We start from the raw sequence: 13,007 nt of genomic DNA on the forward strand, positions 1-13,007 counted from the left end.
AATTGATTACAATAATCTCACTTTCCCCTCCTGACAACTCTATGAAATAGTATGTATCACCATGGTTTGCACCAGTCATACATTTAGTGAGTGGTGCAATGAAAATTAAAACTCAAGCTTAAGTCTGTGTGCTGGGTCCATACTCTATAAGCTACAGAGTTTACTCATTCTAATATTACCACCTATCCAATTTGTTTCACAGACTAAGCCCAAGTCTGCCTGCTTTGCAAATGATAGGCATTCAATATTAAAAATGAATTGATGTTTACTTGGAATTAGTATAGCCCAAAAGGTCTCTTGAGATAGGCCTTTGACTGGATAATTCCGAATTGGCTACTCTAGAAAGAGTCTTTATATTTATCAAGGAACTTATTCTTGCAGGTCACAAGCAGTAGTATTTTTAAATTATTAATGCCAGAGAATTTAACTGAGACTGAAGCTGTGCTAGCCACGAGAAAACTCTAATTGAAAGCACTTTACAAAGTAGAGCTGCGCACTTTCTAGATATTTTGCATTTGGCAACACACAGAATTGCAGCATTGATATCAGGCAATATGATTCATTGCTGTTGCATCCACTATATCATAAAATACAACTATATAATAGGATGGGGGTTTTTTAGCAAGCAAAATTCTCTTTATCTTTGTATTCTAAATTACATAAGTGATAAAGTCATTCTCTTTTTTGAAAAAATAGAATATTACAGATCAAGCTCCCTTGGTTGTCTCCCCCACTTCCCCAAGGGTTAAGGCCTCTAGCTACCCTTGCAGACCTTTTAATATTGTTATATAAATTTCTAAATGCCCTATTATTTTATGTTTGCATGTGTAGGTACATTTTCACATTGTAAATGTAAATCTGCAATGTTATTTTTTTCCCGTGGTATTTTTCTTAAACATATTTTGATTTACAGCCCCATTTGAGTTCCTGTTTCTAGATGTAGACATTGTTGGGAAATAAAGACATTATTTCAGCATTGTGTTAATTCTGATTAAGCAGGAAGACAAACAGGAATGGAAATTTACATCATTTTTTTAGCCTTTTAAAAGTTTGCTGTATTTGTTGTTTTTTTTTTCTACTTCCTAAAACTTACTTTTGGATAGTCTTTCAGCATTTTAAAAATAGTTTTTACCATGGCCAATTTATTGAGGACAAGTATATAACCTGTCATCTCTGACTATATTAAATTAGCCTCTCTTGTGGTCTAACAAAATCATGGTGATCCACAATGTTCAAAATTAAATATTATTTTTTTTAATTTCCATAAATAATTCCAATTTCAGTTTTATTACAAAGTTCTACTGCTGGTCTTTTACTGGTGAAATGCTCCCCGTTTCCAGAAGGTGGCATGCATATAGGCATTGAGACAATGTAAGCTAGTAACCTATGTTGGAAATAGCTTCTTGAATAAGCAGTTTTTAACTCTAGCCCATTCTCTGAGTCTTGTTGGCTATTGATGAGACCCTGCACAGAACATGCAAACTACACCACTACTACTTTTTTTCAGATTCTTATACTATTCAGAAGTTTCTTAAACAAAAATAGTATCATACTCCGTATTTTCACTTTTTTCAGCTAACATAATATTAAAATATTTCCACTTGATTACTATTTTGTCAAAAATATGATAATTGTACTTTTCTTATTTACCCTTCTTATTTATCAGCGTCATAGTGTGACTCAAGACATGAAGAACAGGTGGTTATTTGTTTTGAGACAGGGAAAAACAGATTACAAAATTCGAGTAAAAATACAATAATTAGAGTACAAACCAGGTACACATCTTGAAGGTGGGCAGGGGGTAAATGTCACTTTATATAACAGTGGGAAATACAATGGAACTATCAAGAAATACCCCACATTTTGCAACTTGAAGTTATTAACTGCTTCTAAGAGGACTTAGATGGATTCATGGCTAATTTACAGATAAATACTAGATTGTAGAAACAGTTTAAAGGATAGTCCCAAGAGGATATAGAGTGAGCAGACCATAAGGCTAACACTGCTGAGAACCAGTGTTTTTTCAACTGCTTTATACTAAGCACAGCTATTTCTACTTCTTGAACTCATTGTTCAATCTGTCCAAGTTACAGCTGTTAAACGGGCACAGTGTTGGCTATAACATAGCACAGAATGGGCATTTCAGGTAGGATTTAGTCCATCTCCAATTTAGTCCAAATTCCAATTTTACACAAACTCAATAAAGCTCTGAAGAAAATAGAAAATGTATACAGCTAAACCAGGAAGTTTTTTTGGCAACATGTTTGTACATCTTGTAGCTAAGAACTGAGCAATATAAATTTCAAGATGCTAATCCCATCCCATCATTTGAAATTCAGATCACATAGGAATGTTCACTGAAAAGCATTTCCAGTTCCATTAATTGTTTAACGTCTCGTGTGTGTGTGTATGTGTGTGTGTGTGTGCGTGTGTGTGTGTGTGTTTGAGAGAGAGAGACAGAGAGAGACAGAGAGAGACAGAGAGAGAGGGAAAAAGTTCTACAGAAGATATTGTTTTGCTGTCCTACTATCCTGCCCAGATGCATTTTATAGAACCATGTGTCAGTAGTCATGAACGCTGGCAATGCCTTGATCCTGGCCCCATCCCTAAAGAATTGCTCTAACCTGGGATTTCTGAACCTCTGTATTTGGGGCCAGATAATTCTTCATTGTGGGGTCTGCCTTATGAAATTTTAAGATGCTTAGTAGCTTCTCTGCCCTGACTCCTCAGTGCCATACCAGCCCCACTGTTGTGATAGCCACAAATATCTCCAGACATTCTTTTACAATGAAAACCCTTGAAAAATTGGCATGTATCTTAAAATAATAGGAGTCATATACAACAAACCCACAGCTAATATCATCCTCAATCGTAAAAAATTGAAAGCACTTCCACTAAGATCTGATACAAGAAAAGGATGTCCACTCTCACCACCATTATTCAGCATAGTATTAAATGTTCTAGTTGGAGAAATTAGGCAAAAGAAAACAATAAAAGGAATTCAAATTGAGAGAGAAGTAAAGCTATCATTATTTACCGATGATATAACAACACACATAGAGAATCCCAAAGACTCCACGGGAAAACTAATTGAATCAACTAGTTAAGCAAAGTGTCAGGATACAAAATCAACATACAAATATCAGCTTTATGTGTGTTGCTAATCCCATATACATACTTATAAGTAATAAACAAAAAAGAGAAGAAATTAATATAGCCATGCATTTATAATATCACCCCAAAAATTAAATCAATAAACCTTACAAAGGAGGTGAAGGACTTATATAAGGAAAACTATAAAACATTGCTAAAAGAAATAGAAGAAGATACAAATAAATGTAAAGATATTCCCTGCTCGTGGATTGGAAGAATCAATACTGTCAAAGTGGCCATCCTATCCAAAGCAATTTACAGATTCAATGCAATCCCAATAAAAATCCAGTGGCATTCTTCAAAAAAATAGAGCAAAGATTACTGAAATTCATGCAGAACCACAAAAAAACCCTGAGTAGCCAAAGCTCTCCTGATCAAAAAGGGGAAAAATGAGGTATCACACACCCAGAATTCAAACTATACTATAAAGTAATAATAATTAAAACAGCATGACACTGAAATAAAAAGACACACAGAGCAATGGAATAGAATTGAGAACCCCAATATAAAACTATACATTTATGGACAATAGATGACAAAGGAACAAAGTGTACACATGAAACAAGGAAAGTCTTTTTAATAAATGATGTTGGAAAACTTGGGCTGCACATGTAAAAGAATGAACCTAGACCATAATCTCACATCATACATTAAAATCAACCCAAAAATGGATAAAAAACTTGGAAATAAAACTTGAAACCATAACATACATATAAGAAAGCATAGGCAAAACACTCCATCACATAAACCTCAGAAACATCTTTGCAGACTCATCTCTAGCAGCAAGGAAAACAAAGGAGAAAATAAACAACTGGGACTATATCAAACTAAAAACTTCCATACAGCAAAAGAGACAGTGATCAAAACAAAACACACCCTACTGAATGGGCTAAAACATCTGATAAGGGACAAATGTTGAGGGTCTACAAAGCTTACACAACTCAACAAAAAGAAAACAAACAACCTGATCAAAAATGGGCAGAAGAGTTAATTAGGCACTCTCCAAAGAAAACATGCAGATGGCCAATAAATATATGAAAAAATGTTCATCATCACTTATCAGGAAAATGAAGATCAAAACCACAAAAAGATACCACCTCACACCTGTGAGAATGGCCCATATAAAACACACCCACACACACACACAAACAAGTGCAGCAATGGGATAGAGAAAAAGGAACCCTATTACACTGTTGATGAAAAGATAGAAAGGTCCAGCCCCATGGAAAGCTGTGTGGAGGTTTGTCAAAAGACTAAAAGTTGATCTACCATATGAATGAGCAATTCCACTTCTAGGGATCCATCAAAAAAACACCAAAACACTAATTTTAAAGGAAACTTGCACTCCCATGTTTATAGAAGCGTTATTTACAATAGTCAAGATATGGAAACAATCCAAATGCCCTAGAACAGATGATTGAATCAAGAAAATGTGGCATATGTATACAATGGAATATACTATTCAGCAATTAAAACAGATAAACTCATGCCATTTGTGGCAACATGGATGGAACTAGAAGGGATTATTCTAAAGGAAGTGAGCCAGAAGGAAAGATATACACAAGATGATTTCGCTAATGTGTGTGGAATCTAGAGAAACAAAACTGTGGGTCAGACAAAGACAAATTATACGACTGACCCTTGAAAGCAGACCACAGAGCTGAGACATTCAGGAGGGAGAGGGAGGGAGAATAGAGGACAGGGTGGGGAGAAAACATGGTAGAGCACAGTAGGGGACTGTGGGCACTTTGGTAGTGAGAAAACTGTGGTGACTGCATCTGATAGGAGAAATCCAATATTGTGAAAAAATAAACAATGATATTTGTTCAGTTAAAAAATAACACATTGAATGGTATATTCATATTATATATTCATATATGTAGTATATTCATATTTAATTCAATGTTACTATACAAGAACAAGAATGAACAAACAACTGTTATACACAACATACATGAATCACATGGTCATGCTAAATGAAAAAGGCCTGATCTAAATAGTTCATGTTAAATGTTTCTGTTTCCACGAAGTTCAAAAGAGACTAGTCTTTGGTCACAGATATGAGAATACTGATTACCTCCGGAGACATGGTTGTTGACTGTGAGATGCATGAGAAAAACTTTTGAGTACTGAAATTTTAGGCACATTTTTATTTGGACGAGAATTACATTGGTATATGCATATATAAAAATTCATAGAGTTTTATATATATTTAAGATTTGTGCAATTGATGTATACAATATTACAACAAAAAATAAATTTCGTGAATGACTAAAAAACAATTGGAAGACCTGTTCACCTCCACATACTGGGAATTTAGGCTGCTGGTGGCTCATAGCTGCGTCCTCACAGGTCATTGCCCTTGACTGCAGACAGGTGCTTTGTCCAAAGTTACCCATCTCCAGAAGGCTAATGTGGACTAAGAAGACCAGCTCCCTGCTCACACAGGACAACTCTGAAAGCTAGCCAGCTCCAGAGCTCTATGTAGAGTAGACCAGTCCCACTTCCCTCTTCTGGCAAGCGTGTCACCCAAGAGCATCCCCACAAAGCTATCAGCACTCAACTGTCTTAGAGTTTTGTCTCCAGTATCAGCAATCTGAAATTTTATTTGAATTTTAGATTAGATCTGCTGTGTTCTAAACACACTGGGATCCTGGGATCCCCTTCTTCCTCTCAATATTGAAATTGCCAAATTAACACCTTCTTGATTTTTCTGCAGTTTCATTTCCTAGCATTTTTCACTGCGGAGTCTTACAGCCACGATTTTGTCTGCAATTTTAAAAACTGTTGCCAGGAATCTCCATCTTCTTGAATGTCTTTTAATTACTGCAGCCACCCAGAAGAAAACCAATATTGTGAGAGAAAAAAAAATTCAACAAAGCTATGAGCTGCAACTACAAGAAAAATAGGCCACCCTGCAATTTCAAACAATTTCTGTTGATTATAAGTATTGCAAACTTATTACAAACACTTCTCCATAAAGTTAAAATAGCATAACTGGATTGTTATATATTGTTTTTCCAGAAGAGTTCACATTAGTCACTTTTTTCTTAAATAAGGAAAATCCTTTCAACAAGATGCCTTAGTGTTTAAAATGTAATTATATCATTGTCATTTGTACATAATCAAGACATAGCTTCGGAGCCTTCTTTCCATTTCCTCCTCTGGCTTTGTTCCATTCTATACTCTGGCTTTTGCATAGTCTCTGTTAAGTGTTCATTCATTCTGTAACTTAGTAATTTTTTTCTTTTCCTTCATTGACATTTTGTTTGTTTCATATCAATTTTTTCCCTTGTAGGTTTTAATTATTTGCATTTGGTCATTTCAGTACTTAGTCTTTTTATAGTGATTTTAAAAATTATAATTCATAGTCAGTTGGATGTATTCTCTCTTAGAGAAGATATGAAAAAAGAAAATTTAAACATATCTGCACAGCCAAGGGCATAGAGGTGAATGGGAACTGTTGTGTCAATTGGGTTCATTATCACAGTTTATTAATTTTTTTTTCCATCCTGGAAAATAATGGCTGGGTTCTTCCCTTTTCTCTGGACAACTCTACCCACAAATTATAAATCTTTGGTATAAATTTAATCAACAGTAGCTGATATTTATTGGTTGCTTGTTGTATACTAGCCATTTTCCCAAGTGATTTGCAAACCATCATTATTTTATCCCTATATCAGTTGTATGAGAGAAAACTATTCTATTACCCCCACCATCATTTTATAAATGGGGACCTTCAACTCGGAGGTTGAATGATTGCCCAAGTCACAAGGCTTATAAGTGACAGAGTTAAGACTGGGATACCTGAACTTACCCTGCCTCCAACCCATTGTACAAGTTTCAATTCATGAGGCTCTGGGGGGAGAGGAGGAGAGGGAAGATAATAAAAGATAAAGGATTATTTACAGGTTTTACCTATTGTAAATAGTGCTGCAATAAACATAGGGGTACAAGTGTTCTTTTGAATCAATGTTTTTGTGTCCTTTGGGTAGATCCCTAGGAGTGGAATTGCCGGGTCATATGGTAGCTCCATTTTTAGTAGACTGAGGAACCTCCAGACAGCTTTCCAGAGTGGTTGGACCAGTTTGCACTCCCACCAGCAGTGCAGGAGAGAGTTCCTTTTTCTCCACATCCTCGCCAACATTTGTTGTTGCTTGTTTTTTTTTTTTTTTTTTTTTTGATATGTGCCATTCTTACTTGTGTAACGTGGTATCTCAGTGTGGTTTTAATTTGCATTTCCCTGATTATAAGGGATGTTGAACATTTTTCCATATGCCTGTTGGCCAAATGCCAAAAAATAGATGACTGGATCAAAAAGATGTGGCACATACACCCAATGGAATATTATTCAGCAATCAAAAAATATAAACTCATGCCATTTGCAGCAACATGGATGGAACTAGAAGAAATTATGCTCAGTGAAATAAGCCAGAAGGAAAAAGAAAAATATTGGATGTTTTCACTTATAGCGGGAATATAGGGGAACCCAATAAGACATCAGTGTAAAAAAATAATAACAGCACAAAACACAACAAAGCAAAACTGGACAATTAAAAATCAGAGACATCCTGCAGGGAAGGAGGAGAGAGAGGGGTCAGAGGGAGGGAGGGAGGAGCACAGGGGACTGAGGTGATGGTGCACGGGTGCCTTGGGAAAGAAAACTCTATGGGGACTACACCTGAGGGGGTGGGGGGAAGCAAATATTGTTTTAAAATGAACAATGATGTAAAAAATAAAAAATTAATATTAAAATAAATAAATAAATTTTAAAAAATGAAAGAAAACATGTCATACAAAAAAATAAAATAAAAGCTAAAGGAAAAGATTTCTAACTTCCCTCTATCCGGTAAATAGCTTTTCTTTGGGGAAAAGGGGATGGTCTTAGAATCGCAAATCAGGTAGTGCAATTTCAGGTAACAGCCCATAGTGTGTCCCACTAACGGGGTTTAAAGGACAAAAGTGGGAGTAGGGAGAAGACAGGATTGCAAAAGGCATTTACCAAGAATTAGGGTTGGTTAGAGATTACATTCCTATAGTTCATTGACTTTTAATCAAGCTAACCTTGGGTACGATGGAAAAAAAAAATTGTCTTTTCACAGTTCTGGGAGAAGTTTGTGCTGGTTGGAAACTGATTCTTGCCAGCCAATAAAAAGATTTTAAAAGTTAAAAGATGGGGTTTCAGGCACAAGGTGAAATTTGTTTAGTCTGCCTTGAGCATCCTTTTTCACACTTCAAATAATTTAGACTATAGTTATGAAAACAAAACACAGAAAGCTTAGCAGTGGTGGTGCCTCCCCCATTGAGCCACCACTCTCAATCATCACCCCCTTGTGCAGTCAACCCCCCAGTAGATCTAGTTGGCCTTATGCACCCAGCAGCACACAGTGAAGCACTACTGTGTGTCTTCTGAAGGCCAGGTCATGAAAAGTCTTGCCACTTCCACCTTGTCCTCTTGGGACACATCCCCTGAGCACGCCAGTCATGGTGCAAGAAATCCAACTGCTTTGAGACCACCATGCTGTGGAGAAGCCCAACCAAGTCCTGTGGAGGAGCTGTGTGGCCAGCCTCTGCTGCCCCAGCCAGGCCAGCTCAGGCACCAGGCTTGTAAGTGAAGGTTTCCTGCACATTGGAACTCCAGCAGGTGGCACATGGAGAAGAGAAGAACTTAGAGAAACAAAGTGATTTAGGGAAAGGTCTTGTAGCTGGTTGGTTGCAGAAGTTAACACTCAAGGCTGAGGCATGGTCTCTTTCCTCCAGAAACCCATCGTTGGTTAGGAAAATAGGATCACTGTTCTGTGTCTAAATCTAGATAAACTTTCTCCTCTGGCATAAAATATGTCACCCATCCTAAATAGCTGGACACACACTGTAGAATTTAAAGCCACGTTCTTTTATTTTATGGCTCATATAAAAATTAATCCTTGTTTTCACTCTAAGCCACAGATCATAAATAATTTACTTTCTATGGATTTACCTTTTCTGGACATTGAGCTAAATGGGGCATGCATCCAAAGTTCATTCCCTCTTATTGTTGAATAGTATTCCATTTTATGTGTGACACATTTTGTTCATCCATTTTCCAGTTACTGACATTTGACTTGTTTCTGTCTTTTCACCTTTGTGAACAGGTTGCTTCCTCTATGTTTTTAAAGTAGCAAAAATGCCTAAATATAGACAAATCACTTACAGAAGCTTTGGGTTTTTTTGAGGGCTGTCTATTAAAGTAAGAAAATACAGATATATGAAGAAGAAAATTCACCATTCAGAGATAACTACACTATTAATATTCTGCACAATTTTTTGCTAAACATATGTCTTTTTTTCCTTATAACACTAAACTGCACAAACTTTTGATAACCTATTTTAAAATGAATGTTGTCATCAGTAATCTACGTCAGTAATAGTTTGTTGAACTTATATACCACTGTTTGTTACCTGAGTCCAATTATGAGAAAATTTCTGTGATACCTAATTTGCTCATCATTATAACAAGACTGTTGCAATGCTTACAAAAGCTGTCTCCAAACCAAATTAGTAAAACTGTTTACTTCTGTTTTGTTTTAGCTCTTTTATAGTTTACTTTCAACTTTTTATTCCATTGTGGTGTTTGCTTACCTCAATGTCATCCTTGCATATCCACTTGAAAAGCCTTCTTTACTGCACAGCCCAGGTTCATATTGGTCAATCTTTTCTCAGGCTTCTATGCCATCAAGTGACATCAATGAGCAATCCCATCCTGTTTTACAGTTAACTGGTGCATTATGGTGGACAGCAGTGGTAGTCTTCTTTCTACATTTTTTTTTTATAAAGTAATTTTTTTTAAAGATTTATTTATTTATTTATACAAGCACTGGGTACAGTCAGAAGCGTGGGAGGGTGAGAGAATTCACCAGAGCCAGAGCAGGGTACAGAACAGGCAGACTGATGAAATACACTGCTGAGGGGAGCAGCGGGTGAGACAGGAGAGGTCTGCACGCCATGTGGGACCCTCACCAGCAAACCGGCGCTGCAGAGGCTTCGGGCAGCTTCACAGCCCAGTGCTCAACCACTGCGCCACCAGGGGAGGCCCTTTCTACATATTTTTTAAAGATTTATTTATTTATGCATATAAGAACTGGGGTACAGGCCAGAGGTGCGGGTGGTGAGGGGGTGAGAGGATTCACCAGAGACAGAGCGGGGAACAGAACAGGCAGATTGACTGAAATCCACTGCTGTGGGGAGCAGCCGGTGAGACAGGAGAGGTCTGCTGCACCATGTGGGTAGCTCCCTCGCTGGGGATCGAACTGGTGCTTCAGTGGCTGCCAATGGCTTAATAGCTCTGTCTTTAACCCCTGGGACACCAGGGAGGCCCCTTCTTTCTATATTTTTTGTTTCATACTGTCCAGCTCCAAAAACAAAATCCTAGGAAGTCTAATATTACTACTGGAAATTTTTTTGAGTTCATATATTTTAATAGCAGTCATTTTCTGAGTTTACTAAAAGAACATCTAATCTTGATGCCCTCTCTTCCTTCTTTCTCATCACCTTCCAGTCCCTAATCTGACCACCACATTCAATTCAGACCTGAGTTCTGAATGTATTCACCTATTTCTGTGATGAGGTAAGTCAGGGTGTTCCCAACGGTAGATGATCTTAAAACAGAGTAAACCTAAGCATCATTGTTATAAAATGCAGGAGGTATGGTCTTCGAATGCACAAAATTCAGGTGTGCAAAAAAAAAATTAACTTCTATTTTCCAGATCTGAACTTAATTTCTCTTTCAAGCTGATGTTTGTTAGTTAATTCATGGCAAACCCAGTTACTTCAGAGTGTTTTCCTCAATTTCTTTGGGATGAATTCAAGGGGTCACAGGTACTCTTTCCTTCTTAATTCTCCCAAAATAATCATTGCATTTCTAGGGTGTTTTCAGAGAATCCTGGCATTCAGTAGAGTGGGGAGGGCCTGAGAGGGTGTCTGACTCTTGGAGTTATTTCTCTTACACAGATACATGCAGGAATGTCTAGTCCTATGTGATCCTCAAGAATGGTTATCTTTCCACTCTAGCACCTTCTGAGGCATGCAAATCCTATCTCACAGACAGTTTATTCCATTTTGTGCTGAGGCATCCCTCCTGGGCACAGGAACTCTATTTTCCTTCTACACTAGTTAGAGAGGCCTCTGCTGAGCTCCATGTTTTATAGGGACCCCTCTGACCCTCCTCAGCCATTACCCTCCCCCATTCTAGAACACACACTGCATAATTCCTCAGCCTATATCAAGGGTTGGTATAAGCTACATTTCGAGTTCTCCACAAGGTAAATTGTATCTGGAGTACTTCTCCTGAGGCCTGAGGGTGGCCAAAGAACAGCTGTGTACAGGGGCATGAACGAAGTCTGACATGTGGGCAGGAGTTTCTATGCATGTGATGTGCCAGTGGTGGAGGGTGAAGGAGTTGGGCCAAAGGCCTGGAATGAGGACTGAGGACTGTCCATCACCTCCATGGACAAGTATGACATTTTTGAAGTTCATACTGACCTTCACAGTTGTTACAGAAGTATATTTGTCTGGCAAGAACATAGAACACATTTTTTTTTTTTTGACAGTGGCTAGTTTGGCTTACAACTGCTAAGTATTTAAGCATCAGTAGTAGGTGGGCCTCCATTTACTCGCTTGCCCCAGACCCTGTAAATAATCAGGATAAGCCTGACAGGAATCTGTTGCTCACCTCAGTGCCTTCCTGAGAGGGCATGAAAGTTTTGCCTCTTTTGTGACACTTCAGGGCCATAGGAGGACGTCACATCTTCTCTGCAGACCTCAGCTCTCCATCCACTTCCCTTTTTTACTCTGTGGAGTCCAGGGAACTCTGATGGCATCACCACCTCCCGGTTTCCAGAGTAAAGCAGGTCAGGGATCCTCTAGTCTCAGATTCCCCCAAATAACAGGTAGGTTTTTCATCCTACCTGGGGTATTTTATCCTGTGTCTCTTGAAATTAATGTGAGCTCGCTGACTCAGTAATTATCTTGAAATTTTTGAAGCAATAATCTGTTTTTAATTTAGAAAAGCATACAGCTGTACAGTGTACAGCTTCATGAATTATCACCAATAATTCTCCTTTTGCTGAGCATTTGGACAATTTTCAGTTTTTGACTGATAAGTGAAACCACCATGAATTTTATCTATCTTTTGTTGCACCTAGTATGATTTCTATTATTTATTATTTACAGGAGTGGGAGTTCTAGGTTAAAGGTTATCCATCTGTTTATCTTTAGTAGATTCTACCACTTTTTCTCTTTACACTCCTTCTAGAAAGGTAAGTTATTTTGTTTGCTTGATGATCTCGCCAATGCTAAATAGTATTAGCCTTTTAAATTGTAGCTCTTCTGGTAGACATCTCATCATGGGTTTTTCATTCCTAATATTTTATAATGAAAATTTTCAAGCATACAGAAAAGTTTAAAGAAATGTTTTAGTTAATACTGTGTGTTCACCTCTGCCTAAAATTTTCAAATACACATTTAACTTTAGCTTTAGATTCTGTTAAAAACATATAGAAAAAACTCTTAACATTAGAGTTTGTAAGAAAAACATAATCATTATTTATCTCCTACTTCCAAACAAAACAAGGATCTTAACCTTTCAACTTCTCTCTGAACTATATCCAGCAATCTTTTTTGTTTATAGATGTTAATCATACATGCATTATAAATATCCTCCAAAATATTTTTCTTGTTTTCACATTTGTCAAATTTTCTTACTTTTTTCTTAATTTACTTCTGCTTTTTGGCCCCCACTCCTTGATTTCACAAAGTAACTTCTCCTTCATAAAGTATATTTTATTCACTCACTGAGTATTTAAGGGCAATAACTTATA

The sequence above is a fragment of the Talpa occidentalis genome, unplaced genomic scaffold (assembly GCF_014898055.3).
Source record: "Talpa occidentalis isolate TD23 unplaced genomic scaffold, MPIMG_talOcc4v2.1 talOcc4.10, whole genome shotgun sequence".
In the NCBI taxonomy this organism is placed as follows: Eukaryota; Metazoa; Chordata; class Mammalia; order Eulipotyphla; family Talpidae; genus Talpa; species Talpa occidentalis.